The sequence below is a fragment of the Chiloscyllium plagiosum genome, chromosome 1, assembly GCF_004010195.1.
Source record: "Chiloscyllium plagiosum isolate BGI_BamShark_2017 chromosome 1, ASM401019v2, whole genome shotgun sequence".
NCBI lineage: Eukaryota > Metazoa > Chordata > Chondrichthyes > Orectolobiformes > Hemiscylliidae > Chiloscyllium > Chiloscyllium plagiosum.
The window spans coordinates 86,495,411-86,522,016 of NC_057710.1; the positions used below are offsets into that span (position 1 = coordinate 86,495,411).

The 26,606-nt window shown below is 40.2% G+C and overlaps 1 long non-coding RNA gene across 1 annotated transcript; it reads right to left on the reverse strand.

Moving 5' to 3' along the window:
* Nucleotides 1-6,889: 6,889 nt before the first annotated feature.
* On the reverse strand, nucleotides 6,890-26,004 carry LOC122550146. The gene is made up of 3 exons (XR_006311753.1): nucleotides 25,850-26,004; nucleotides 15,744-15,870; nucleotides 6,890-8,103 (listed from the first exon to the last, which is right to left on the reverse strand). It is a non-coding gene; the product is annotated as an uncharacterized LOC122550146 (long non-coding RNA).
* Nucleotides 26,005-26,606: the final 602 nt, after the last annotated feature.

Genomic DNA, 26,606 nt, shown 5'->3' on the forward strand with positions numbered 1-26,606 from the left:
ATGCAAAGAGCTGTGCTAACTAAAGGTTTCAAGACCTTTCCTGCCTGACTGAGCACAGCAGGCTGTTTGCTGTAGGTGCCTTTTAAATGTTGTAATTGTACCAGCCTCCACCACTTCCTCTGGCAGCTCATTCCACACATGCACCAGCCTCTTCATGAAAAAGTTGCCGCTCAGGTCATTTTTAAATATTTCCCCTCTCACCTTAAAACTATGCCCTCTAGTTTTGGACTCCTATATGTGGGAAAAAAGCTCTTCATTCTATCTATACCCATCAACGTTTTGTAAACCTCTACAACAATGCATCTTTTCCCGAGGCGGCCAAAGAAATTCGGCATGCATGGGAAATCATGTCTCACAAACTTGATTGAGTTTTTTAAAGACGTAACAAAGAGAATTGATGAGGACAGAGCAGTAGATGTGATCTATATGGACTTCAGTAAGGCGTTCAACAAGGTTCCCCATGGGAGATTGATTAGCAAGGTTAGATCTCACTGAATACAGGGAGAACTAGCCATTTGGATACAGAACTGGCTCAAAGGTAGAAGACAGAGGGTGGTGGTGGAGGGTTGTTTTTCAGACTGGAGGCTTGTGACCAGTGGAGTGCCACAAGGATTGGTGCTGAGTCCACTACTTTTCGTCATTTATATAAATGATTTGGATGTGAGCATAGTCCACTGTTGAAATATTGCTTGCAATTCTGGTCTCCTTTCTATCGGAAGGATGTTGTGAAACTTGAAAGGGTTCAGAAAAGATTTACAAGGATGTTGCCAGGGTTGGAGGATTTGAGCTATAGGGAGAGGCTGAACAGGCTGGGGTTGTTTTCCCTGGAGCGTTGGAGGCTGAGGGGTGACCTTATGGAGGTTTACAAAATTATGAGGGGCATGGATAGGATAAATAGACAAAGTCTTTTCCCTGGGGTCATGGTGTCTAGAAATAGAGGGCATAGGTTTAGGGTGAGATGGGAAAGATATAAAAGAGACCTAAGGGGCAACGTTTTCATGCAGAGGGTGGTACGTGTATGGAATGAGCTGCCAGAGGAAGTGGTGGAGGCTGGTACAATTGCAACATTTAAGAGGCATTTGGATGGGTATATGAATATGAAGGGATTGGAGGGATATGGGCTGGGTGCTGGCAGGTACGACTAGATTGGTTTGGGATATCTGTTCGGCATGGACGGGTTGGACCAAAGGGCTGTTTCCATGCTGTACATCTCTATGACTCTATGACTCTATAATGCTCCAGGGATGCGTCCAAATTCTACTCAAGGAGATGAATACATAATCTAGGCTGTTTTGACCGTACTGAGAGTGCATGTTATACCAGATGTTGGATCTTTTTGAAAATGATATAAACAAAGTCCCCATCTGAGCCATGCAATGATTTGAAATATAGTAAAATAGTAATTTGAGACATGATATGTGTTAAGTGCAGTAGGAGAACCAGGTGACTTTGATCAATGCTTCTCAATGTTTTCCATCACTCATTAATGGATGATCTCTGAGCTTGGCTTTCCATTGGAAACTTGCACTCAGCATCTGAACTGAGGAGGTTAAAGTCTGCTATATTTATCATAACAAACAAAATCAATACTTACATAATATGTACCACCTCAATTAAAATGTCCACTGCAATGATGGCAGCGATTCCAAAACACACCTTAATAAGAATGCAAGGTACCTAAATAAGAATTTATAACAGTAGCAAAAGAAAATCTAAATGAATGATTTTGTTGCAAAGGCAAGTTCGTACAATGAAATTAGTGTTGACTTTGTTTCTTAAGATCAATGTCTTACAAATACGAAGTCAAATGTCATCCATTAGATGTGGGCTATAACTTATCCTGAACATGTCATGCATCCAGAGGTAATGAATGGAACAAGATGAAGTCACAGCTGTTTTATGTACATTATTGTTAAACAGAAGCCATTAAACAGTTATCCAGCACTTCAAAAATACTAGTTTAATCTATGACCATATGTTGTTTTGCAATTGCATTGCAATGAAACTGTTGTTTATGTTCTGCATCTGAGAAACTATCTGGCTTTATAATTTTCTCTCAGAAATCCTTATCTATTTTGAAGTTGATGATACATTAGAAAATTCTTTCTCCTCAAGGTTCTGGGGATTTCTCAAGGTTCTCTTCTAATCCCCATTATATTACTTTGTTAATAACAAGGTTGCCTCTACTCATCATCAAAAGTACTTTGCATTTTGCTGAGAATTCCACTCTGTATTTATCTATGACCTCCCAACTACATGCTTTCAGTGTGCATAATCCTCTAATCCTCTTGCATTACAATCATGATATCTTGATCAGTTTCATGGTACATACAAGGGTACACAAAAACCAGCCACTTTCAAAAATCTATTTCTTTATGTCCGTCACCTACCAAACTAACAGCTTCCACCTGTTGTTGGGTCTACACTTGGTCTGTCAATATTGTGGGCCTCAAAACCTCCACTGAAGTAAAGGGCAGCTTGCACATTTCCTTTATTGCTAGAACTGTGTCTCCAAAAGGCCCTGTTTATTCTTGCACGCCAAACATACCTTTCTCTTCAACAACTTAATAAAGTCCAAGTCCATTCACACTAAGACAATATTCTGATTTTCAGAAGGGTCTTTCAATACACGTCTGCGTTACACCAAAAAATGAAAGGCAATCTCTCTATCATTCACACTCTTGTAATCTTAAAGTGTAGAGCTTCAGTTTCAGTGGCTTATAAAATAATTATTTAAGTGTATAATAAGATTAAGCTAGTTAACAGACGAATTTCAAGAATGTGAAACAAGCAAAAACAGAAATTGCTGGAGAAACTCAGCAAGATCTAACAGCATTAGAAAGAAACAGGGTTAATGTTTCAAAGAAGTGACCTCCAGGTTCAGTGCTGGAGAATGGGATCAGAATAGATGAGAAAATACAGAGAATGCTGGGTCATAACCAACATGAAACAGTAATTCTCTTTCTCTCTCCACAGATATTCCCAGAACTGCTGAGTTTCTCCACCATTCTGTGTGTTTGTTTTGGATTTCCAGGATCCACAGTATCTTGCTTTTATTAGACTAGATGGATGGCATGGACACAATTATCTTTGCTGTAAAAAATCTATGACTCTCCACAGATGCTACCACATACATTCTGTCTTTATTTCAGATTTCCAGCCTCCACAGTATTATACTTCTATTTGACAAATTCATTTAGTTTGATGTGACAGTAAGATAGGACCAAACGTTTTATAACATTTCTGGGTTCCCAAATGTGTAGGCAGCAAAAGTTAACAGCCACATAGCATTGCAATCTCCAACCATTATTACCCTCAACTTTCTTAAATTAGGAGCAACTAGGTGTCACCTCCCATACTGGAAATGGCAGTACAATGGATGGAATATTTCAGCAGTAAAGACAAAACAACAATGAAATGTCCCTACAATCTTTCAGGCCTTTATTTTATTTTTATGAAACAGCTCTACATTTAACTTTGTACATTATTCAGTTTTCCCAGGTAGCCTGTCCTTTTCTGTATCTTTGCTTTTTTTGTTTCTTGAACTCTTTTTTTATTCACTGGTTTTGCTGGTTGGCCAGCGTTTATTACTTATCCCTAATGCCTTAAATCAAGTGGCACCCTAGGCTATTTCAGAGGGCATTTGAGAGTCAATCATGTTGGTGTGGGTCTGGAGCCACATGTAGGCCAGACCAGGTGAGGACGACAGATTTCCTTTGCTGAAAAATATTTTTATGATAATTCATGGATATCCATTCTGAGGAAGGGTCACTCAACCTGAAATGTTAACTCTGATTTCTCTACACAGATGCTGCTGAGTTTTTCCAGTAATTTCTGTTTTAGATTTCTGAGAGAGGTTGTTACTGAGTTGTGTAAATTAGTGAGGGATGATTGGCAGGCAAAATTGGGAAGAACAATGGTTTCACAGAAGGTAGGATATCTGCAGTACAAAGCTTTCCACTGTCAGGCCTTCCTAAGTCATCACCTGCCACACTGAAATCGCATATAGATTCATCAAGTGAAAAACAGGTTTGAGTGTAACTCCATTACTTTCCCTGACAGAGGGAATAACAGCCAGACCCAACATAGGTCTTTCACCTACTGGCAGGTTCCCTCGAGAGATAATGAAAAATGTCTTTTAAGGAAGGAAATCTGTCATTCTCATCTGTCATCCTCACCTGGTCTGGCTTACATGTGACTCCAGATCCACACCAATGTGATTGACTCTCAAATGCTCTCTTCAAAGGCCTAGGATGCCACTCAGCTTAAGGGCAGTTAGGGACAAGTAATAAATGCTGGCCAGCCAGCTACACTCACGTCCCATACTGAATAAAAAAAAGTTCAAGAACCAAAAAAAATGCAAAGATACAGAAAAGGACAGACTACCTGGGAAGACTGAATAATGCACAGAGTTAAATGCAAAGCTGTTTCACAATAAGAAAATAAAGGCCTGTAAGTTGTAGGGCTGTTCCACTGTTCTCTTAGTGTTCTTTCGCCTTAAGCTCCCTGATCAAGTCTGCCCCATTATACATCACCAGAATTCCTATTTCTTATTGGGCTATACCATAAGCCACTCCAGAAACCACCTCATAGACATTCCATGAATTCTTATTCATGAGATCCATGACTAACCTGAATTCCCCACTCCACCTATATGTTAAAGACCCCAGGATTATTGTAATAGTATCTCAATTACAATGCCTTTTCTATCTCCTGATTTTTCCCCCACACCCTGACTACTGTAATGAGTAACTTCTGAAATAACTTCTACAATTTGTAACCTCCTGATTCCCTGAAGCCTGTGCCCCATCTACAAGGCACAAGTCAGGAGTGTGATGGAATACTGTCCACTTGCATGGACAAGTGCAACTCCAACAACACTCAGGATGAATGGTACCATTCAACACAAAGCAGCCCTCTTGATCGGCACCACATCCACTCTGTCCACCACTGATGCTGAGTAGCAGCAGTGTGTACTATCTACAAGGTGCACTGCATGAATTCAACAAAGATCCTCAGACAGTACTTTCCAAACCCATGACCACCTTCATCTCAAAGGACATGAACAGCAGATACATGGGATACCACCACTCACATGTTCACTTCCAAGCCACTCACCATCTTGATTTGGAAATATATTGCTGTTCCTTCATTGTCAAAATCACAGAATTCCCTTCCTAATGACATTGTGGGTTAACCCAGAGCAGATGGACTGTAGCAATTGAAGAAAGCAGTCTACCACCACTTTCTCAAGGGCAACTAGGGCAATACATTCCATGAATAGTGTGCATATCCCATGAATAAATCCTATAGGTTGTGTACTCAGGGGTAGATTTTCATCCTGCGCATTTAAATGTAAAGTAACTTTTTGTACATCAGGCAGAGAAAATTATTAGTCTATAAACAACACTACCTGATTTTCAATTTATTTAAGTAAACAGAAAGTCAGACTGGCTTCATCCCGGACACCACCCTATTTTCCTTCTCGTGGTTTGTCCAGGCAATAACTTTATAAGCAAATAAAAAAGAGGAAAATCTGGCTGGTTGTCATCTTCTGATATAAATTTAGGCTCAGTCACTTTTCCTGTTGATTTCCTTGATCATGTCATTATCACCACTCAACCAAAAGTATTCAAGAACTCAACAAAATATAAATAAGCAAAAATACATTGAAGAAAATTATAATTCAACACAACTACCTGAAAGCTAATCTGATGAGAATGCTTCTTTAAAACAAACACAAACTATTTGTAATAATGACTCCTATATAGAGTCATAGAGATGTAAAGCACGGAAACAGACCCTTCCGTCCAACCCGTCCATGCCGACCAGATATCCCAACCCAATCTAGTCCCACCTGCCAGCACCCGGCCCATATCCCTCCAAACCCTTCCTATTCATATACTCATCCAAATGCCTCTTAAATGTTGCAATTGTACCAGCCCCCACCACTTTCTCTGGCAGCTCATTCCATACACATACCACCCTCTATGTGAAAAAGTAGCCCCTTAGGTCCCTTTTATATCTTTCCCCTCTCACCCTAAACCTATGCCCTCTAGTTCTGGACTCCCCCACCCCAGGGAAAAGACTTTGTCTATTTATCCTATCCATGCCCCTCATAATTTTGCAGACATTTATAAGGTCACCCCTCAGCCTCCGACGCTCCAGGGAAACAGCCCCAGCCTGTTCAGCCTCTCCCTATAGCTCAACTCCTCCAACCCTGGCAACATCCTTAGAAATCTTTTCTTAACCCTTTCAAGTTTCACGACATCTTTCCAATAGGAAGGACACCAGAATTTCACACAATATTCCACAGTGGCCTAACTAATGTCCTGTACAGCCGCAACATGTACTCCTGTATTCAATACTTTGACCAATAAAAGAAAGCATACCAAACGCCTTCTTCACTATCCTATCTAGCTGCGACTGCACTTTCAAGGAGCTATGAACCTGCACTCCAAGGTCTGTGATTCCTGTGTTAGCAACAGCAGCATTAATACACATCTCATGGCACTCTGAAGGAACTTTATCAAATAAAATTTGATACAGAATCAAATAAGAAAGCAAAGCCGGTATCAAATCTTAGTCAAAGCTGATGGTTTCAAAGTAGCACCCTTAAGATAAAGAGAAGTGTGGAAAGCTGGAGCGTTTTAAGGAGGGAATTAGGCAGCTGAAAGCCAAAGGTGGCATTACAAAACTTTCCTGCTAATGTGTATTAAAAGTTTTGTTTTTAATTACATTGTTATTTTAACAACTTAATAACTCTCATCAAAATCTTCCAAATATGCCATTCTTTTTGTTCAGCACTGCAGTATTGCTAACTACAAATGTTTTAAATGGCTGAAAATTTATAGCAAAACTATAGCACATAAAAATATGGAGCTTTCAAAATTGAGACACAAAGGTGAGTGTTAACATCTAATTACTGTGGAAAGGAAAACATGTAATCCATTTGCAATGGATTTACTCACCTTTAGGAAATTCAGACATATAATTTTGAGTAAAAGCATTGAAAAGTAACTGGCATCATAAGAATTTAAATGGGTAAGATTATTGGAACAAATTAATTTACAGGACTAGAAAACATTCATCTGGCTGGTAGAGATCATATCATACAATATGTATCATATCCTTCAATCATTTTTTTTTCTCCAGACACCAATTCAACTCCTCCTAAAATTTGTTTTTTCCTCACTGCCTTCACAACCAATCCAACACATACATTCACCAATCCCAGTATGAAGTAAGTCTAACCTGCCCTTCTCCCCTTCCTGATTCTATTTTTTTCTTTCTTGTGTAAGATTATGATAAACATAATAGGGCAGATTTTCTTGTCTCTCTGCCTGGGAAACGCTCAATTCTCAGGTGGAATGAAGAGGAAAAAGGATGGCAAACCCATAACATTGTCTCGGGAAATAACAAATAAAATGCAAAATTGGCCGCATATTTTGAAAATTAATGAATGCATGTTGTGCATGTATTATAAAAATATTATAGTTGTACATTGCACGTGCTCTATCTTTCAATGTGTTTTCATTTGTTCATTTATTATGTATGCATGAATTTGTAAAGAAACAAAATAATCCCAGGTCTCAATCATTTGTAGATAAATACATGTGGTAATCTTTTAAGAACAGAAAATAAACAGAACTAAAGCATTAAATTCTGAATACATCAGTGATCACAAATCACAAGGTTATTCAAATATCATCAAGAATACATTGGAAAAATTTTATATCAATTACTAAGAAGCATAAACACGTGTGTAGAAGTTAAAAAAAACTGAAAACTGAAATTAACGAAGTGCAGGCCATGACTGAAGACAGGATGCTTTGTGTAATGCTCCTGTATCCTGTTGAAGGAAGCTTGACCTTGTTTCCTTTAATGAGAACAGCCCATCACCAGCATTGAACTTCATCCAGTTCACTTCAAGGATAGTTATTTGATGCCCTATTGTCTGTCAAACATTGTTGTAATTTTAATTTTTTTTGCATGTTTATGCAGCCATTCCTGTTTTACTTGGCAGCCCAGTTTCTCCTGTCCTGTACTTTGCCCTGCCTTATCAGGCAGATGAGGTGAATACTTCAGGTGATCAGAGGTCAGCTGGTAGAATAATCAGAGATTTTATTCATATTAGAGAATATACAATAGAAGGACAATAACTATAAAAGGAAAAGAATTGAAGTTCTTCCAAGATCTTCGGTGTAAAGACATCTGTGTAACGAATTACTTGAAAATTATGAATGGTTAAACATAGTGTTTTCAAGACTTTTTAAAACTATTTTTTGAATTTGTAACTTCCTTTATACAATTACTTTATTCCTTCAGTTTTGCTCTGTTCTTCCTTTCATAGCTTATACTCTACTATGATGTGTTGGGAAAGGGGACCCTACACTACATTTTTAAAATATTGTCAATGGGCTATAAGCATTACTACAAAACTAGCAACTATTTCATTGCAAATGTCCCCCAAAAAAGGGTAGTGAATTGCCTTTTCGAATGATTGCCACCAATATAGTTCAGGTAAACCCAATGTTATGACGGAAAGGGTTGCAGAATTTTGATTCAATGACATGGAAGGAATAGTATATAATTCCAAATTAGAATGCTATGTGACTTTGAAAGAAATGCAGGTGATGGTATTTCCAAATGCCTGTTGCCCATGATCATCTGAATGGTGAGGGTGCAGGTTTTGGTAGTCATGAGGTGCAGTTGGCTAAGATGGTTTGGGAAATAAAATAAAAGGCATGACTTATTTTTATTCACTGTGACATTGCTGGTTGGACCAGCATTTTATTATCTATCCCTAGTCACTCTTGAGAAGGTGGTAATGAGTTGGATGGAGTTATACCTAACACACAGGAAGATGGCTGTGGACATTGGAGGTTAATCATCTCAGCTCCAGGAAATCTCTGCAGGACATTCAATGGTGTTAGCATCAGTGAATCACCCATTGTCCACATCTTGTGAGGTTACTATTGACCAGAAAATATATGGGACTTGCTTAAGAAGAACTGTGGCTACATTGAATGTCAAGAGGTGGTGGTTAAGCTGTCTCTTATTAAAGATGGTCATTGCCTGAAATTTTGCAGCATGAATATTACTTGCCACTTGTCAGCCCAAGCCTGGATATTATCCAGATCTTGGTGAATTTTAACATGAACTGCTTTGGTATCTGAGGAGTTTCAAATGGTAATGAGCATTGTATAACCATCAGCGAACATCCCCATTTCCGATCTTATGATGGACAGAAGGTCATTGATGAAGCAGCTGAAAATGGTTGGGCCTAGTACACTACACCAAGGAACTCCTGCAGAGATGATCTGGAGTTGAGGTGACTAACCTCCAACAACTACAACCATCTTCCTAAGTGCCAGGTATGACTCCAGCCAGTAGACAGTTGTCCCATGATTCCAGTTTTGCTCAGGCTCCTTGATCGCAAACTCGGTCAAATGTGGGCTTGATGTCAAGAGGTGTCACTCTCACCTCACCTCTGGAATTCAGCTCTTTTATCCATGTTTGAGTCAACGCTGTAATGAGGCAATGGGCAGATTTTAATGCAATATCTATTTTATGATTTACAACTATACAGTCTTTGAAGGAGCAAAACCTTAAAAAATGTGATGAGTTAACTATGTCTAACAAGGAAGTTCAGCATGTCTATACTCTTGACTACTGAGTATTCTGAGCTGTGGCACGCTGCCTGCCTCCCTTTCTGCATTAAAGGATAATGTTGGCTGGAGTTTCTGATAGCCTCCAAAGCAGTGCAAAGTGAGTGAGCACTTAGAAAGTAACCCAAAAGGTATATGATGGATCAGGTATAGATGCATGCACTGCATGTACTTGTGTGGGTGTTCTTGCGCTCAAGGTTACCGAGCAGTAGAAGAAAATCATATGCATTTCTGAGCTCCAAAGTTCAGTTCTGAGCAACTGACATGATGTATGAGTTGGCAAGATGATGCGTTGAAGTTGGTGATTTGATGATGTGTAGATGAAGCATGGAAGCAAACAGTATCCATAGTGCATGTAGGAAGAGATGTAACTGCCAGTAGTGGAACTGGATGAAGGTCTGGAGTTGTGCTATCTCCCAGCTGGTTTCTCCCACATGCAGGGTACTATAGAGTGGACACTCATTACATTGGGAGTGCTAAATCATAGTGTGACTAAATTTATCAAGAGAAAAGGGTTCCATTTCATCAATGCACAACTCACCTGTCATCATTGGTACCATTTAGAAATCTACACCTGGTATCATGAGAGCTGCCATGATGCCAACTCTTATGTTCTTGTTTGATATGAAGGGCCAGATGCCTTTCAAGGATTGTTACTTGGAGATAAGGACCACCCTTGATAACAATGGCAGAAGACTTTGTTACTCAACCCAAGTCAGGTATAGATACAATGTATGCAAAAGTGAGGACTGCAGATGCTGGAAACCAGAGTTTAGATCAGAGAGGTGCTGGAAAAGCACAGCAGGTCAGGCAGCATCTGAGGAGCAAGAAAATCGACATTTTGGGCAAAAGCCCTTCATCAGGAATAGAGGCAGGGAGACTCCAGGGTGAAGCGCTGCTCCCTCATTACCCGACGTCTGGAGGAAGAATGCCTCATCTTCCGTCTTGGAACACTTCAACCCCAGGGCATCAATGTGGACTTCACCAGTTTCCTCATTTCCCCTCTCCCCACGTTATCCCAGTTACAACCTTCCAGCTCACTACTGTCCTCATGACCTGTCCCTACCTGCCAATCTCCCTTTCCACCTATCCATTCCACCCTCCCCTCTGACCTAGCACCTCCATCCCCACCCCCACTCACGTATTGTACTTTTTTCTACCTCCCCCCACCCTCCCTCTGACCTATCACCTCCATCCACACCCCATTCACCTATTGTACTCCTTGTTGCCTTGTCCTCAGCCCCACACCACCACACACCCCCCTCCCCCATTTATCTCTCCACCCTGGAGGCTTCCTGCCTCTATTCCTGATGAAGGGCTTTTGCCGGAAATGTCAATTTTCCTGCTCCTCGGATGCTGCCTGACCTGCTGTGCTTTTCCAGCACCACTCTGATCTAAACTATAGATACAATGTAGCCTATTCTTCCAACTCGTCAACTGTGGAGCCTCTGGGAGATGCGGTTCCAATGCGTGATCAGCCTGAAGAGTCCTCCTTTTGCAGGCCTAAATGAGCTGCAAAATCATTGTATGCACAACTTGAGCAAGCGCCAAGGGGATGTAATGGATGCTGAAGAAATGGAAGATTACTAGCAGTCTTCAGAGAAGGAGGATGAAGTCATTGAGGAGGAGCAATAATACCTTCACCACGATAGAGTGGTGTACAATCAGGCATAACGAAGGATATACCTTCTAATAGATGTTCATTAGGTGAAGTAATGATTCATTGATTGTAAATTTATTTTTGTTCAAAAGGTTGCAGCTCTATTTATTCTCAGAAGAAAATGTTGGTTTTCTTTTGTTTTTCCTTTTGTTCTCTAAGAGTGAATGTTTTCAGCTGTTTGAAGGCTTTTCATCATGTGATGTTCCCACATTGAACAAAGGCACAATGATACGCTGCACTGGATGTTAGAGAAAGTGTAAACAGGGTTCTAACATGGTATGTCAATAAGAATGGTAGCCTCTGTAGTTTCTTTCTTCTTGTGATAGTTACAATGGCAGTTGATCAGATAGGTAATGACGTAACATAGCAATACTTTTACAAATGTGAGCTTCTGTTTCCAGTGAAGAATCATCTGTATTACCTAAGCTTTTTCCATTGCCTCTTGCTATGTACTCTAGACCTGGTGCACAGCCAGTGGAAAACTGGAATGTCACAGGAGCAGCAAGGACTTCTGCTGCTGATAGGCTCAAAATAGCATGAGGACAGTACCTTAGAGCATGGTGTGAGCAGTGGAGATAACATGCTAGAGCTCATAGAGAAACCTCCATGAAAATCCCTGAAATTAACATTTAGCTGCTTCTCAGTAAATTTAATCTCCTTGTTTGTAAACTTTCATCAGAATAGCATGGTTTATATTATTGATACAGGCAGTACAAGTTTCACATCATTATAGCAACCAAGCATAACGTTGCTGGTTTGGGCATATGGGCAGCGGTGGGCAAGCTGATTTTATTGCCAAGGATGGAAGGAAAAGGGATCCACCTCAGTTGGGGGTAAGTGGTGGGGTGTTCTCTGCATGCATTGAGGGTGCACAACTCAAGATTTCAAATTGCCCTTCCTTCTGCACCAACTACCCTTCAACATGTTGGCCAATACCCTCCTCTTCCTCTCTCCCTGGGCTCCTGGATTCTACCCTTAAAAATGGGACTTAGCTCTTTGAGCAGCCATCATATACTTCATGCTGCTCCTTGCAGTCCCTGCACTGCCCATTACTGAGCTCTGGCACTGCTAGTAACGCTGGAGTTTTCAAGTAGTCTTATTGGCCTGCCAGCCCTGACAGAGGGAATTACTCCAATTTAACAGTGGAAGTCCTACTTGCAGCCATTTTAGCCTTGCCTCCAACGTGCTGTTGGATGGACTCTGTCCGAGTGTGTCAGCTTCTGGATGATTTCCTTCTGGGGGAGCAAGTAATCTGCTTTGTATAAACCACAGCCTTATGGATATAAGGGTCAATATCCAAGCTGTGTTGGATATTGGAGTAGGGAGCAATTAACAGTGAAAGAAAATATAACTGAAACATTGACTTTCCTTTTTGCAAGGTTTCCAGTCAGTTCATTTACCTTAATTATCATATTTTGCCATTCGGCTTTGACTTTATTAATCACCAGAGCAGAATTCCATTTGACAACAAGGTGACCAGTACCAAAACCATACACACTGGTGATTGCAGGTTAAACAAGAACTCTCAAAGATTCTCTCAAAGTGATTTACTGATTGCCTGATAAGGTGAGAGAAAAATTGTACTGCAGCTAAAATTTATGTTGCTGCATTCACTTAAAGCCAAATAAACTAAATAGTAGGCTAGACATTTTTGAAGTCTTTTGAAAGGATCAAATGGATTTTGTCTCAGAAATCTGAAAGAAGCATTGGTTGAAGGGGAAGTGCGATGGGAGATCTGCCAGGTAGGAATGAAGTGAAGGGAAGCAAATTGTGGAAATAGGAAATAAGGTTTATGGGCAAACAATGTGGCATATGACACAGTAACCTCTGCACCATCACCACCACTGTTCCATGCCTGAATGTACTGGAAAAATAAGACAATTACTGGAAAGCTGTCCTGTCGCATTCTCCAAGGAACATCACCACAAGCAGTCTTACAACTAAACTAGGATCATACACATTTTGATACACCAACTGATTTGGATCCTTTGGCTGTCTTGTTAGTTGCCACACTGAAATGTTTTATAATATTTGGAGCCTAATACTTGCTGCCATTTCCAAATTCTACTGTTATTTAAGCCAGGAGCTATTGAATATCTGGACTGCTATTGGAGTTTCTCAGGAGCAGAGATACCCAGCAGAGTCACTTTAATCTCAAATGTTTTGAGAAAATTGTTGCAAGCTTTCAATTTACTTAACACTGGGAGTTATATTCTACACCTGTAATTTTCTTCCCAGTGGAATAAAAGCCATAGCAACTCGAAACTGACTTGAACAATCATGCAAAACAGGCAATAACAAATCAGCAGCTAATTTAATCTCTCCCAAGCTCTCTAATTGAGGTTAGTGCAAATCCACATTACAATATTTGCAAAGAGTATTTTCACCCCATTATGTTTTATATAGTGTGTACATGTCTATCCTTATCAGCTTCAGTATAAGTATACATACAGTTGTTTAAAGGAATTAATCAATGTAGCATTATCTGCTTTTCCTGACTTTTGACTCGTGCACTACTGTGTGGAAAAAGCTCTAATCTTTATTTTTGTTTGTGTGTTGCTTATCTTGCCTTCATGCTCCCAAGGTCTTTAATCACAGTTGAAAGTTAAATAGCCTACTTATATCTTTAATATATATGTTTTCCATCATTTTAAAGACCTTAATTATGTCGCTGTTCTAATCTCAATTCTCTGAATCACTTCAAAACACAAGGCACTGGAATTCCCTCACATGTGTCTATACAAACTTTCCCCAGTATTTCAAAGTCCTTTTGAGTATACAATATTATAACTTGATATTCTAAATGTGAAATTCTGCGCCAATTTGCTAATTAATTTACATCCACATGGATTTGTATCTAAGAACTAGACTGAGACTATATTATACTTTTAAGCTGGTGAGAGAGAAAGAAATGAAAACTAGAAAGGATAAGGCTTTATCTCTATCCACTGTTCAGTCTTGGGCAGTGGATTTTGTTTGATGAAAAGCATTATTATATTCAGTTTATTTTTATTTCCAGAAGTTTTGGCTAAGCAATTAACTGTAAGATTAAACATAACTGTTTGAATGGCATTGCTTATTACAGAGTAAGGCAGATGCATTGTCAATGGAAGTTAGGTTCACACAGATACTAACACTCCCTGCATTAATGATTATACCTAATCATTATAACTAATTTATCGAGTCAGCATTTCCAATTACTTCAGTGACACTCAACTAAGTGCTGTAGAAGAATGGGAATTATAGAGCAACTTTCACTTCAGTTAAATAAGTTAGGTAGTGAGATTTTTTTGAAGTGAAACTACCATTGCAATATACATATAGAACATAGGACAGTATAGCACAGTAATGTAAGAAGAATACAGCTAACTTACAAGTAACCAGGTCCAATATACAACGAATGCGATGTGTTAGTTCGGAGATAAATATTGACAAGGACAACAAGGGCGAGCATCTTTAAATTATGCCAATTGATATTTCCAACAGATGGGAGCATAGTATAAAGCTTCAGTGGGTAACACTTCCAATAATGCAGCACATCCTTTGTGCAATATAGTTGAAATTTTATGCTCAGGAGTTTGGAGCAGGACCTGAATCCACAATCTTCTGATTAAAGGCTAAAAGTGAGCAAAGGCTGAGCCCATAAATTCCATGCAGTTTTTACTGCTTTTTCCAGAGGTTACCATAAACAAATTAACTGAAATAGTGCCAGCATTGCCTGAGCACAGTTTATATTCCAACTTTTTGTATCATTCATCTTAACTGACAAAAGTAATAGTGAGTTTCTGATGTATTTTACTAACCTGCAAAGTGAAACCGAAATATAAGTAGAAATCAAAGCACAGTTATAATCTGCTCAACAAACTAAATGAGGATCTCAGCTGTGTCATTGTAGTTCAGTGTCTTGGGATGTTTTACAATGTTAAAGGTGGTACATAAACATAAGTTCTACTTTTTGTTGAGATTGATTCCATACACAGATGGTCTGAAAAAAATATTTTTAGTTAGGAAAATTTAAATACAACTATAAGTAATTCTAGAGAGACAAATATCAAATGAAATATTTTAAAAAACAAGGAACAAAAATTGCAACAGTGCACCAACTACTAAATGATGTGGATTTTAAAATCTATGAAATACCTAATTTATGTACAATGAGACTACTCATATTTTGGAAAATTCTAGCTATTTGTCAGAGTTCAACTGAAAGAAGTTCAGTTCAGGTGCAGTACTTTTGGTATTTGAGTAGCAATACTAAATCCTAGGCTTACATTCTGGAACATGTGTTCTAATCCTGCCCTGACCAATAGTAACATTTGAATCCAACATAATGGCAATCACATAACCACTGTCAATTGCTGCAAAAATTGTCTCATTAATGTCCTACATGGAAGGAAATCTGCTATCCTTACCCTGGCTGGTCCATATGTGACTCCAGACTCACCAACAATCATATGAATGAATTCTTTTTGAAATCTTGGTTTGCTTGAATGCAGTGGCAATTTTTGCAAAGTATACATCATGTACCATGAACAATTCCTGCAGAGGGAGTACAAGATAAACAACTGAATCCAGACAGAATGCATAATTGTAATACATTGCAGAGACAACATAGCACATCAGCACATTCGCTATGCCTGCAGCTAGATTTGGGAAATGTACTTGGAGGAAGCAGTTAATCAGGTAAATTGCAAGGGCCAAGGAAATCTGATAGCTATAATGTTTCTCGTCTGCCTCGTGGCTACATGACAGAAGTAATTTCATAACCAGCAGTCACCTTTGGGAGAATGTCTCACTAGTTTATTACTGGTGTCTCTTATTCAAGGTTGCTTGCTCTGTGCATGCGAAATCCTTACAAAGCGACACAATTGATCTGTAATCAGGATTAAACTTTATAAAGAGAACTAATACAAAACTTGACATTTATTTAAATATAACTGGAGGAGGCTAGGGTAGAAAAGCTCTGATTGAGGGCAAAATATTCAGAAGAATCTCATTTGTAAAAATTCATTTTTATAGCTTTGAGTGCTTAATGGTCATGAAAAATTGCAGTTTTGTAAAAAAAAGAAGTGTCATACTTAAGAACTACCTTTCATTAAATCTGCGTGAAATTATCTGACATCAATTCCCTATCATGTGGAGAGAAACTGAATTTTTAGCTGGGGAGATACAAAAGTATTTTGTACAATTTAACATATACATTTCAAACTAAAATGTTTTGGATAATGTATACATTGTATGATGGAACACTGAATACTGGATATATGTTTACAATACATAACAAATCCACACATTTAAGGAGACATATGCAATGATTATTAGAAGATATATTGATAAAAACAAGTATATATCCATGGCATTTATGAGATGGAGAATAGGTTGGCATTAACATTGGTGTTAACATGACTCAACATTTGGCTTAATAATATGTGGAAGCCATTCAGTTTCAGGAATTAAAGACGAGAATGAGACTGATCCGGCACAATACGAAATGTGTTATTCTTGTATATGCATCATCTCGATAGGTGACCCAAGTAACAAGGAAGAACAGAGGTTCACACAGCAAGGTGAATGATGTTTTGACTCTAAACTGGAGAGTACTATCTATACCCAAGTCATTATCAATCTTGAGTAACAACTGACCTGATCTTTGGTAAAAGATTTCATATTTTTTCATATTTCACACTTAAGTCAATAACCAACTTTTGGTCAAAAAAATCCAAACACTTTCTGCTTGCCACCCACTCTTCACTGAAGTTGAACACATCCTCATGCAAACCAATTCATTTAAAGGTGGCTGTTCAGTTCCTCGTGCCTACTCAGATTAAGTATCTCCTCCTTCCTATTCTCCTCATTTTGGGGGATAGGGCTGGCTGAATGATCTGTGATCGTCTTGTGTACCATCGTAAACAGCTAGGTAGTGAGATCAGGAGGGGTTGGAATTCAAATCCTCAGAAATACCATTCATGTATGAATCAATTGCTCTGTTTTCACTGAAAGGTTAGTGTCAGAATCTCCGCTTTTACAGCAGCAAATATAGTATATATTTAGCAGGCACATTTTTATAGCCTATTAGTTTGGCTGCTACATACAATGGAAATTTCAGTTGAAGTAGTTTTGCTCCAAGGTCACACCTCATTCAACTCATGAACAATTAGTAGACAATATGAATTCATAGACAAGTCAACTTGATCACCTACTGGTAGATCATTATTGTTTCTCCTGTATGGCCACCTCCAATTAAATTGAATTCATCCGGCTGGCTCCAACATCTACTTCCTGCTCCTTGGCTTCAGTGACCTTTGCACTGACATCTAGCTACTAATTGATGGATCATCCCAACATGGACACATCCCATTCCTTGAGAGGTCAATCATCTAATGGTTTAGCCTTCCATAAACAACAACAGGAAACAAAACAGCAAAAATGATCCTGTTCCTTGACATACCATAAATAAGTCAACATAAAAACAGACTTGACTTCAATTTAAACTTGCCAGTGTGGAGATTCTTCTGACTGTACGTGTATTAATTTATGGACAATCGCATGCTGACTGTCATGTTTTTCTTAATTAAAGCATATAAATATTCTGACAAGCTTTAGTTTTAACAGTAAGTAGACATGAATGACATTTGTAAATGGTTCAATCATACAAAGAACAATGAAATAAATAAGTGTAAAGAAAGTTTATAATATTTTATTATTTGAGAACTAATAACTTAAAGTGGAGAAAAATTTATTTATTTTTAATTCTGAGTAAATCAGACCCTTTTTAAGATCAGAAAGTCATTTTGAAAAAAGAGTTCAAATAGCATTTACACAAAGTCATGTGGTTTCAGCAAAATTACCAGCAAAACACCTGATGAGGTAATTTACTGACTTGGGTTTTACTAACCAGAAAGCATGAGACTGGCCCAAAACAGCTTCATTTGGAGAGATGTGTCTTTAACAGCAGAGCTGTTGTTATTTGAGGTCTCCCAGCAGAGAAAGAGCAACTTAAGATAAAATTCAATAAGGCAGAGTACAGCGTCAATGAGCCCAAGTCAGAACTGATAAAAAAAATAGCGCAACAGCAAATGAAAGCCAGAAGCCACATGATTGTAGGAATGGTCTTAAGTTGAGGACCAGTCAGAGAGTGAATGGATGCTGGAGGTTCCATGAGTAAAGTTGAAATCCCTGATGGAACTCTTAAATACATTGCAGTTACTGCCTGAGAAAGATACAAAAACACTTACAATTCAGAGCAAATGTCATTACCATAGTGAGCTGGGACCACAAGGCATAGCTCCAGTAAGTGTAATCAAGGGTCATGGGATTGATTTAGAAACATTTCTAGCCTGTACTGCTGTTCAGTTAGATTGTGCACAACCTGCATCTTAATTCTACCCACACGCTGTGGGTCCCTAATTGGCTTGTCTAGGTAAAATCTGTCAGTCTCAGATTTCAAAATATTAATTAAGTTAGCATTTATTTACTATTGTCAGGGATATTTCCACACTTTCCATGGTATGAGAAAATGTTCTGTCCAAAATAACCTGGCACTCATTTTCAAGCGACATCTTGTGTGATAAATTCTTTCCATCATCGGAAAGGAAAATCTTTTCCTTTGCTTCATTAATTTCTTTCAAAACCCTAAACTTGTCAACAAAGGGTATTGCCAGCATATGGCCACTGTACCTCTAAACTCTTCCTGTTCATATACCTATCCAGATGCCTATTAAATGGAAGCATTCCTAACTCCCCTGACCTCCTCTGGCACCTCATTCCACACATGCACCACCCTCTATGTGAAAACATTGCCCCTTAGATCCCTTTTAAATCTTTTCCTTCTCACCTTAAACCTATGCCCTCTAGCTTGGACTTCCATACACCGGGAAAAAAAACTTGGCTCTTCGCCCTGTCCATGCCTCTCATGATATTACAATCCTTTATAATGTCACCCCAAATGTAACACTTTAAATGTTGCATCTTCACTGGATTGTTGACAAGGGAGAGATAAGTGTCTTTTGACAAGTGCTGGATGGAGAAGGCTGGGCAGATCACATTTTCTAGAATGATCATCCCAGATTTTAAAGGCAATCATGCAGCCATTTTGGTGTGCTCTTATGCACAGGCACACAGACAGGCTACTTGTCATAGAATCCCCACAGTGTGTAAACAGGCTATTCAGCTCATTGGGTCCACACTGACCCTCCGAAGAGCACCCTACCCACACCCACTCCCCTACCTTATATCCCTGTCTTACCCATGGCTAATCCACCTAGCTTAAACATCTTTGTACTGTGGGATGAAACTGGAGCACACAGAAAACCCTTGCAGGCATGGGGAGAATGTACAAACTGCACACTGGCAGTCACCCAAGGGTGGAAACGAGCCCAGGTCTCTGGTGCTGTGAGTTAGCCGTGCTAACCACTGAGCTACTGTGCTGCCCAGTCAGCAGGAATGAATGTAGAGTGAGGTGAAATCTTGCTGTATAACATACCCAGCTGTCAGTTTAACACCTCCAGGATGTGCAGCTCGGAGAGTGGGCAATAGTCAATCCTGTTGCACTAACAGCAGCAGCAATCAGGGGAATCACATAATGTCACTCGGGAGCTACAAACATAACAGTCAGAGTCTTGTCAGTCTTATTTAGGGAGGAGAAAGTGAGGACTGCAGATGCTGGAGATCAGAGTCGAGAGGTGGTAACTTGGAGAAAGTGAGGACTGCAGATGCTGGAGCTAGGAGAAAGGAGAAAGCTGCTGCCTGACCAGCTGTGCTTTTCCAGCCCTCGGATGCTGCCTGACCAGCTGTGCTTTTCCAACCCTCGGATGCTGCCTGATCAACTTTTCCAGCACCACACTCTCGAGACTTATTTAGGTACTGCATGTCAACGTTGGCCAGAGGTCTGGAGTGAATACAGTCCTTGGTGAGCACCTGCTGATCATTAAGGAGGGGCAAAGAGGTGATCACTGCCAAGGCTGGAGGGTAGTGGAAAGCAGAGGCATTTGTGGAGGTGGGAACTATGATGGTGTTGGGAGGGCATCCAACTGGTGCATGATGGGGGCTTTGCAGAACAATATTCTAGGGCCTGGTAGATAACTGGAAGGTGTTGGTGTTGGGGTGTGGGGCAAGTTATTGGCGATGGCCACCACCATGGACTCTACTGGGGGCCCATAAGAGAGCAGGGAGAGAATCATTAAAGTGTAATATCAGGTCTGTGAAGTTCAATGTGGTGGGTTTCTATATGAAGGGGGGAATGGAGGGAAATAGGCTGTTGGTACAGTGCAAGGTAAAAGGGGACACACAGGCTGTGGAGGGTGGGAACCCAGCATTGACAGTGTCCACTCACCATTCTCTGGATATGAAAAGCTCCTGGAAAATAACTGAGCAAAGCTCAAGGTGGGCAGAATCAGAGTCTGTTTCACGTGTGAATGTGCAGCCCACATATTCGCTGGACAGTCAGACATTGATGGGACAAATACATGAAACATCTGTTTTTGAACTCCAGCTCCATTTCATTTGCAAATGTTCCTTCACAAATGTACAATTCATGCAAAGTGAATATGCTTATGTTGGTCAAAGGCAGATTATGCCATGCCTTTGGTGTTAGCCAATCTAACATTGTCATCTCAGTCATGCAGAAGGTAACAATAACAGCTTAAAAGGAGGAAAATGCTGGGCCCATCATTTGTGTTACTTCCAGGGGTGAAGTGAGATGAGGGGACTATCGCTGAGTCACCTATCATGTAAGGCTGATGATGGAGTTCAATGAACACATTGGAAAGTGAAATGGTTGACGTGCATCTAGGATGGAAATGGGGGTCAGAGCACAGCAACTACTCTCTTTTGGATATAATGTGTCAGTCACTCAGCCACTGCGAAACATTTCCCAAGGTGGTGACATGCTGCTACCAAGGCTGTGATGGGGCAGATGGCAGAGCTGCTAAAGGTATGGTTGCACAGCTTAGAGCTATCAGGGTATGGGGGGATTCCAGTATCATCCGGACAGAATCTGCAGCATCATTCCTGGTGTGCTGGGTTCTGTACAGTTGGAGCAGCCAGTGAGGAGATTTGTTAGATGCTGAGCAGCAGAAACAGTCATCTGAAGAGAAGGATGAGAATGTTGAGCTAGAGGATGATCTCTTTGTCAATGACAGAGCTCAGCTACATCGACCTCCAGAAGGCAGACAGGACTGGATTGACACCTGCTTCCAGTAGGTCAGAGCTCGGTGCAGAAGACCATCATGGACTGTCAAGGTCAAGCTGCCAGCCTTTGGCTAGCATTGTGAGTATGAACTACATTCAGCCTGTATTTGTTTCCCTTCTGTTCTGTGTTGCTGGCTGTCAACAAAAGCTCAAGTTTGTACTTTTCTCTCATTGAGAAGACAACACCAAACTATGCCAGCCTGGCCTGAGGTTTCCACTCAGGTCAATGCACTCTCTGATGTCTGAAAGCACACCTAGCAATGCCCTTCTCTGCTCCATCTGGGTATGTGCTACTATCTTGAATCCAATACTTCACATTTACTCTATCTCTGCTACTGTAACAGCTCCCAACAATGCTCAAGCTCTACCACTCTCACTAGGACACAAGGGCACAGATTTGATAGGCTGAATGGCCTAATTTCTGCTCCTATGTCTTATGATCTTATGTTTTTATTGTCTCAAATCTTCCCCACCTCGCTCTCACCAGCTCCAAGCTATAACCCTGCATGCACTCTGTCCTGCCTACTCACTCATATGGGACACCTCCCTAAAAGTAACAAATTTGCATTCCACTTCATTCTCCCACTCATTCCTGAAAGAAAGCAGCATTAAGGCAGAAAGAGTCAAGACAAGTAATGGGCAGCCCAACAGCCCGAATCGTTCCTCACTCCTTACATGGAGAGTCTCCTGACTCTGACCGCCCCAAGTCCATGACAGACTATGTCCAATCTCTGGACTGGTGTCCTGGCTGCCCTTGACTTACTGTGTCGGGACTCCTGGATAGAAAGCTATAGCTGAGGACTGCTGACAACCATGATAAGCTTCCTGACTTTGTAAATGTGCTAAATGGGCAAGGTAATACACAAGTAATCTGCGCCTGACATCTCTGGCTGAGTGAGCAAAGTGCAAATAGGCAAGGCAAGGTAATGCACAGCAGGGATGCTGTGGGCTTCCACATAGGATCAGAGTGAGTGAGCAAGCAAATAGACTGGAGATGCAGTCCATGATCTGAATGTGTGTGTCCTTGAATGCAGACTCCTCGCTGCTGCATTGTAATGATAGTAGCCGGAGCAGCCCTGGGTGCAGCTTTGAAGTACAGAAGAGGAGTGCAAGTGGATCAGAGATGTATCTTGAGGATTCATAAAACTAATACATGTTGGATACAAAGTCTGTGAACATGGGGTTCATGCATGAAAGAGGTACGTATGAAACATCTCTGAAGATGTTGATGCCCTGTGTCCAGCACAGAGGCCTTTTGGAGCAAGCAGTGAGCTGAAGTGAACCAGTATCCTCTCTGACCAGTAAGATGTGTAGAAGCAAGAACTGAACAAAAAGACTCTGCCTAACCTTGAACTGGAACTGAATCATGGTCAAAAGGAATCAGAACCACAGAATCTCAACCAATCGGCGAAACTAAGGATCATCAAATCAACTGCTCACCTCCCAATGACAAAGTTACAATAATCTCCGCTTCAACTATCCATTCCTCACAAACAATTTAAAGATCAATCCGTATATCCTGTATTGATATTTTTCTAATAACTCTTTTTTTTAATTCAAGGAAGTCTGGTCAAATTGGCTCATTTTAAAATATAAACTCATTTGGGTCCAGGAGAAAGATATCCACAAAGGAAAGGATCCTTTTTTAAATTATTCATGTTTCAACTAACTGAGAGGATAGGTGAGTGAAGAAGGGTGCAACTTTATCCTTCCTTACCCGGAAGCTAAAGTGTTTAAGTATTCCATCTGATACTGTAATGAATTGGGGACCCTCTCCCGAGCTCTGGGTTTAACATCCCCAAGCAATTTTGATCCTAAAGTGTTCTTTGTAATTCAACATGTTAAAAATTAGATCAAAAAAGTGGCTATAAAAATCAGGCCAGTGACTGCAAAAACAGAGTAGCTATGACATTCCTTACAAATGTTGTCTGAACCTAGAATTGAAATTACAATCTCCCATCAATCCATTATTTTGTAATGATGCAAGCTTTGGGGTTTTGGTTCCTTTCTTTTGCTGACAGTAATGGTTGTTTGGATTAAGAACAACGTTTGGTTTGAGTATAGAGAACTGGTGATGACAGACACACTAAAGGATTGACTGCTGGACTATTGCTGCAAATTTATCATGTGATATTTGCAAGATAAGAGTTCATTTTAAGCCATTCAGGTGATATAATGGATGATAGAACAAAGCTGGTGTAAGAGTCTGAGATAAGACAGTTCCTGGACAGACAGCCAATATTCACATTGTCAGCTCAGCTGTCTCTAGTTACTGTGCCATTGTGTGAAATAGGCAGTGAATTCTGTGGAATCAGGACACAAAGAATATTTCATTCGACATACGATGTGACAAGATGGTCAATAAATGTTAGCCCAACCAGTGATGCCTACATCTCGTGAGTGAATAAAGAAAATAATCTTTTAGTTTAACTCATTTTATGGAGCCATATGTTACCCTACATTTATCCATCTTTCCTCAGCTGTCAGCCATTAATTTAATCTACCATCCCTACCTGAATGCTGCTTTCACTCAGTTTGATGTGTAAAACACTGTGCTTAGACGGTTGCTACATGATCTTTGGCAGACTTGGCTCAGTGATAGCATTCTAGCCTCTGAGTTTGAAAGTCACTGATTTAAGTTTCTCTCCAGGAACTTGAACACATAGTCAAAACTGACGCTTCAGGTTACTGTCAAATGGGTAATGTCAGAGATGTTGGCTTTCAGATGGCTTTCAAACGGCTTTCAAACCTGAGACCCCTCAAAGCCGGCACAGTGACTCAGTGGTTAGCACTGCTGCCTCACAGTACCAGGATCCCAGGTTCGATTCCAGCCTTGGGTGACTGTCTGTGTGGAGTTTGCACATTCTCCATGTGTCTATGTGGGTTTCCTCTGGGTGCTCTGGTTTTCTTCAACAGTCCAAAGATGTGCAGGTTAGGTGAATTGGCCATTCTAAATTGCCCATAGTGTTAGGGGCATTAGTCCAAGGGAAATGGGTCTGGGTGGGTTGCTCTTTGGAGGGTTGGTGTGGGCTTGTTGGGCCGAAGGGCCTGTTTCTACACTGTAGGGAATCTAATGGAATCTAACCCACAACATTAGCTGAGGTTTGGATTAATAGTCCAGCGATTATGCCACTAGACAATTGCCTCCTGAGATGCAAAGAAATTTCTTCTCTTGGAAGGTTATGAATATAGCGCTAAATCACAGAAGGTATTTAAAGAGATGGTAGAAAGAGTTTTAAAATATTGTGAGGGATTTACGGCACTAAGGAGGTGAGATGAATGAGCAGTTAAGGGCAGATTAATCATAATCTTTCTGACTGGTGGGGCAGGCTTGAAGGGCTGAATTGCCTACTCCTGCTCCTATTCCTAATGTTTTGTTTCAAACTCCCTTGATTTGGGGCTGATCCCATTAGTTTGGAACATGGCAAACACAGCACTTTTATTAAAAAGCAGGAAACTTCAGGCCAGCAAGCTACTGTGGGCTGAAGGGTCTGTCCTGTGCAGTACAGTTCTATGATCTATCATGGGGAAAATGGTAGCAACTATTACTGAAGAATTTATAACAGGATAGTTGAATAGGTTAAATGCAATCAGACACAGTCAACATGGTTTTGTGTAAATGTTTGACTAATCTATTAGACTTCCTGGAGAAGGTAGCATGCTGTGGGGAAAGGAGAACTGATGGATATTCTGTACATAGGTTTTGAGAAAGTATTTAGATAAGATTAAAGGTAGGAGATAGAAGGTGGTGGTGGCGGGGCTTTTTTTAAGGCTGGAAACTGGTGACCAACGGTGTTCTATAAGGATTGGTGCTGGGCCTACTGCTTTTTGTCATTTATATAAATGATTTGGATGCGATTATAGGAGGAATAATAAGTAAATTTGCAGGTGACACCAAAATTTCAGCTTTACTGCAGGACTTTTTCGTACTGTCTGAACATATCAACAACCACTCAAACTTTTCCAACTTTTTTTAGGATTAAAGTTGTTTTGAGTGCAGTTCTTTTAATGGCCACTGCATTCACTTATCATATATTATTGATTGATTGCAATGGTGGTGCTGTTGAGCCATCCACGAAACTGGCATTTGGGCACAAAAATAGAATTGGCTTAAAGGGCATGTGAAATAACAAGAGAAGTTTTTTTTTAATAACAACGTTTAGCCATTACAATATTCATGGATCGATTCTTCTTCCCAGCCCCGTCTGCTGTACTTAGCTTCAGCAGCAATGAATTCTCCTAACTCTGGAGTTTTGCACAGTGAGACCAGACCTGCCATCTATAGTTTAACCTTCGTTGACTCATAAACGTTATAACAAATAGAATTTACCTGTTAAACTCTTCCAATTTTGAACAGTCTTGTCACAACTTGATTGCTTAGAATGAGGTATAATCAATAAGATGAAGGTACGTATTTAGAATCCCGACAAATGGTTTGCACTGCTGCCGTACAGCACCGTGGATGCTGGTTCAGTTCTATCAGTTCTAGTCTTGGCCAACTGCCTGTGTGGAGTTTGCATGTTTTCCCTCTGTGTGAACTTCCTCCTGGTGCTCCAGTTTCCTCCCATAGTCCAAAGATGTGCAGGCTAGCTGGATTAGCCATGTAAATGCAGGGTTACAGGGATGGGCTTGGGTGGATGCTCTTCAGGGGATTGGTGCTGACTCAATGGGCCAAATGGTGTCTTATCCCCTGTAGGAATTCTATGATTCAAACTAGATAATTAATTGCATGTGTTTAACAGTTCTTTTAATTTCACACCAGCTCTATTCTTCTTGTTGTATGTGATAGAATTAAGCTTTTACATTCTGCTCAGTCAAACCTTCAAAATGTTGTTGCCAGCATGCTATAGATTTTGTACTTTAAAAAAAAAATCAAAGATGTAAGGCATCATACCACAGCAGGGAGCGGGGACAGCCCGTGTTCCTGCTCTAGTTGTTATTCAGTGATACATACTGGAAAATTTGTACAGTGAATTCCTATGATCCTCTGTAGTTAAGTAGTTTATATTTTTCACCATATAGGTTAACATGGGAATAATTGGTGTGGTGACAAGGTACTGGAGAGCTGCTAAAAGTTGAGAAAATGT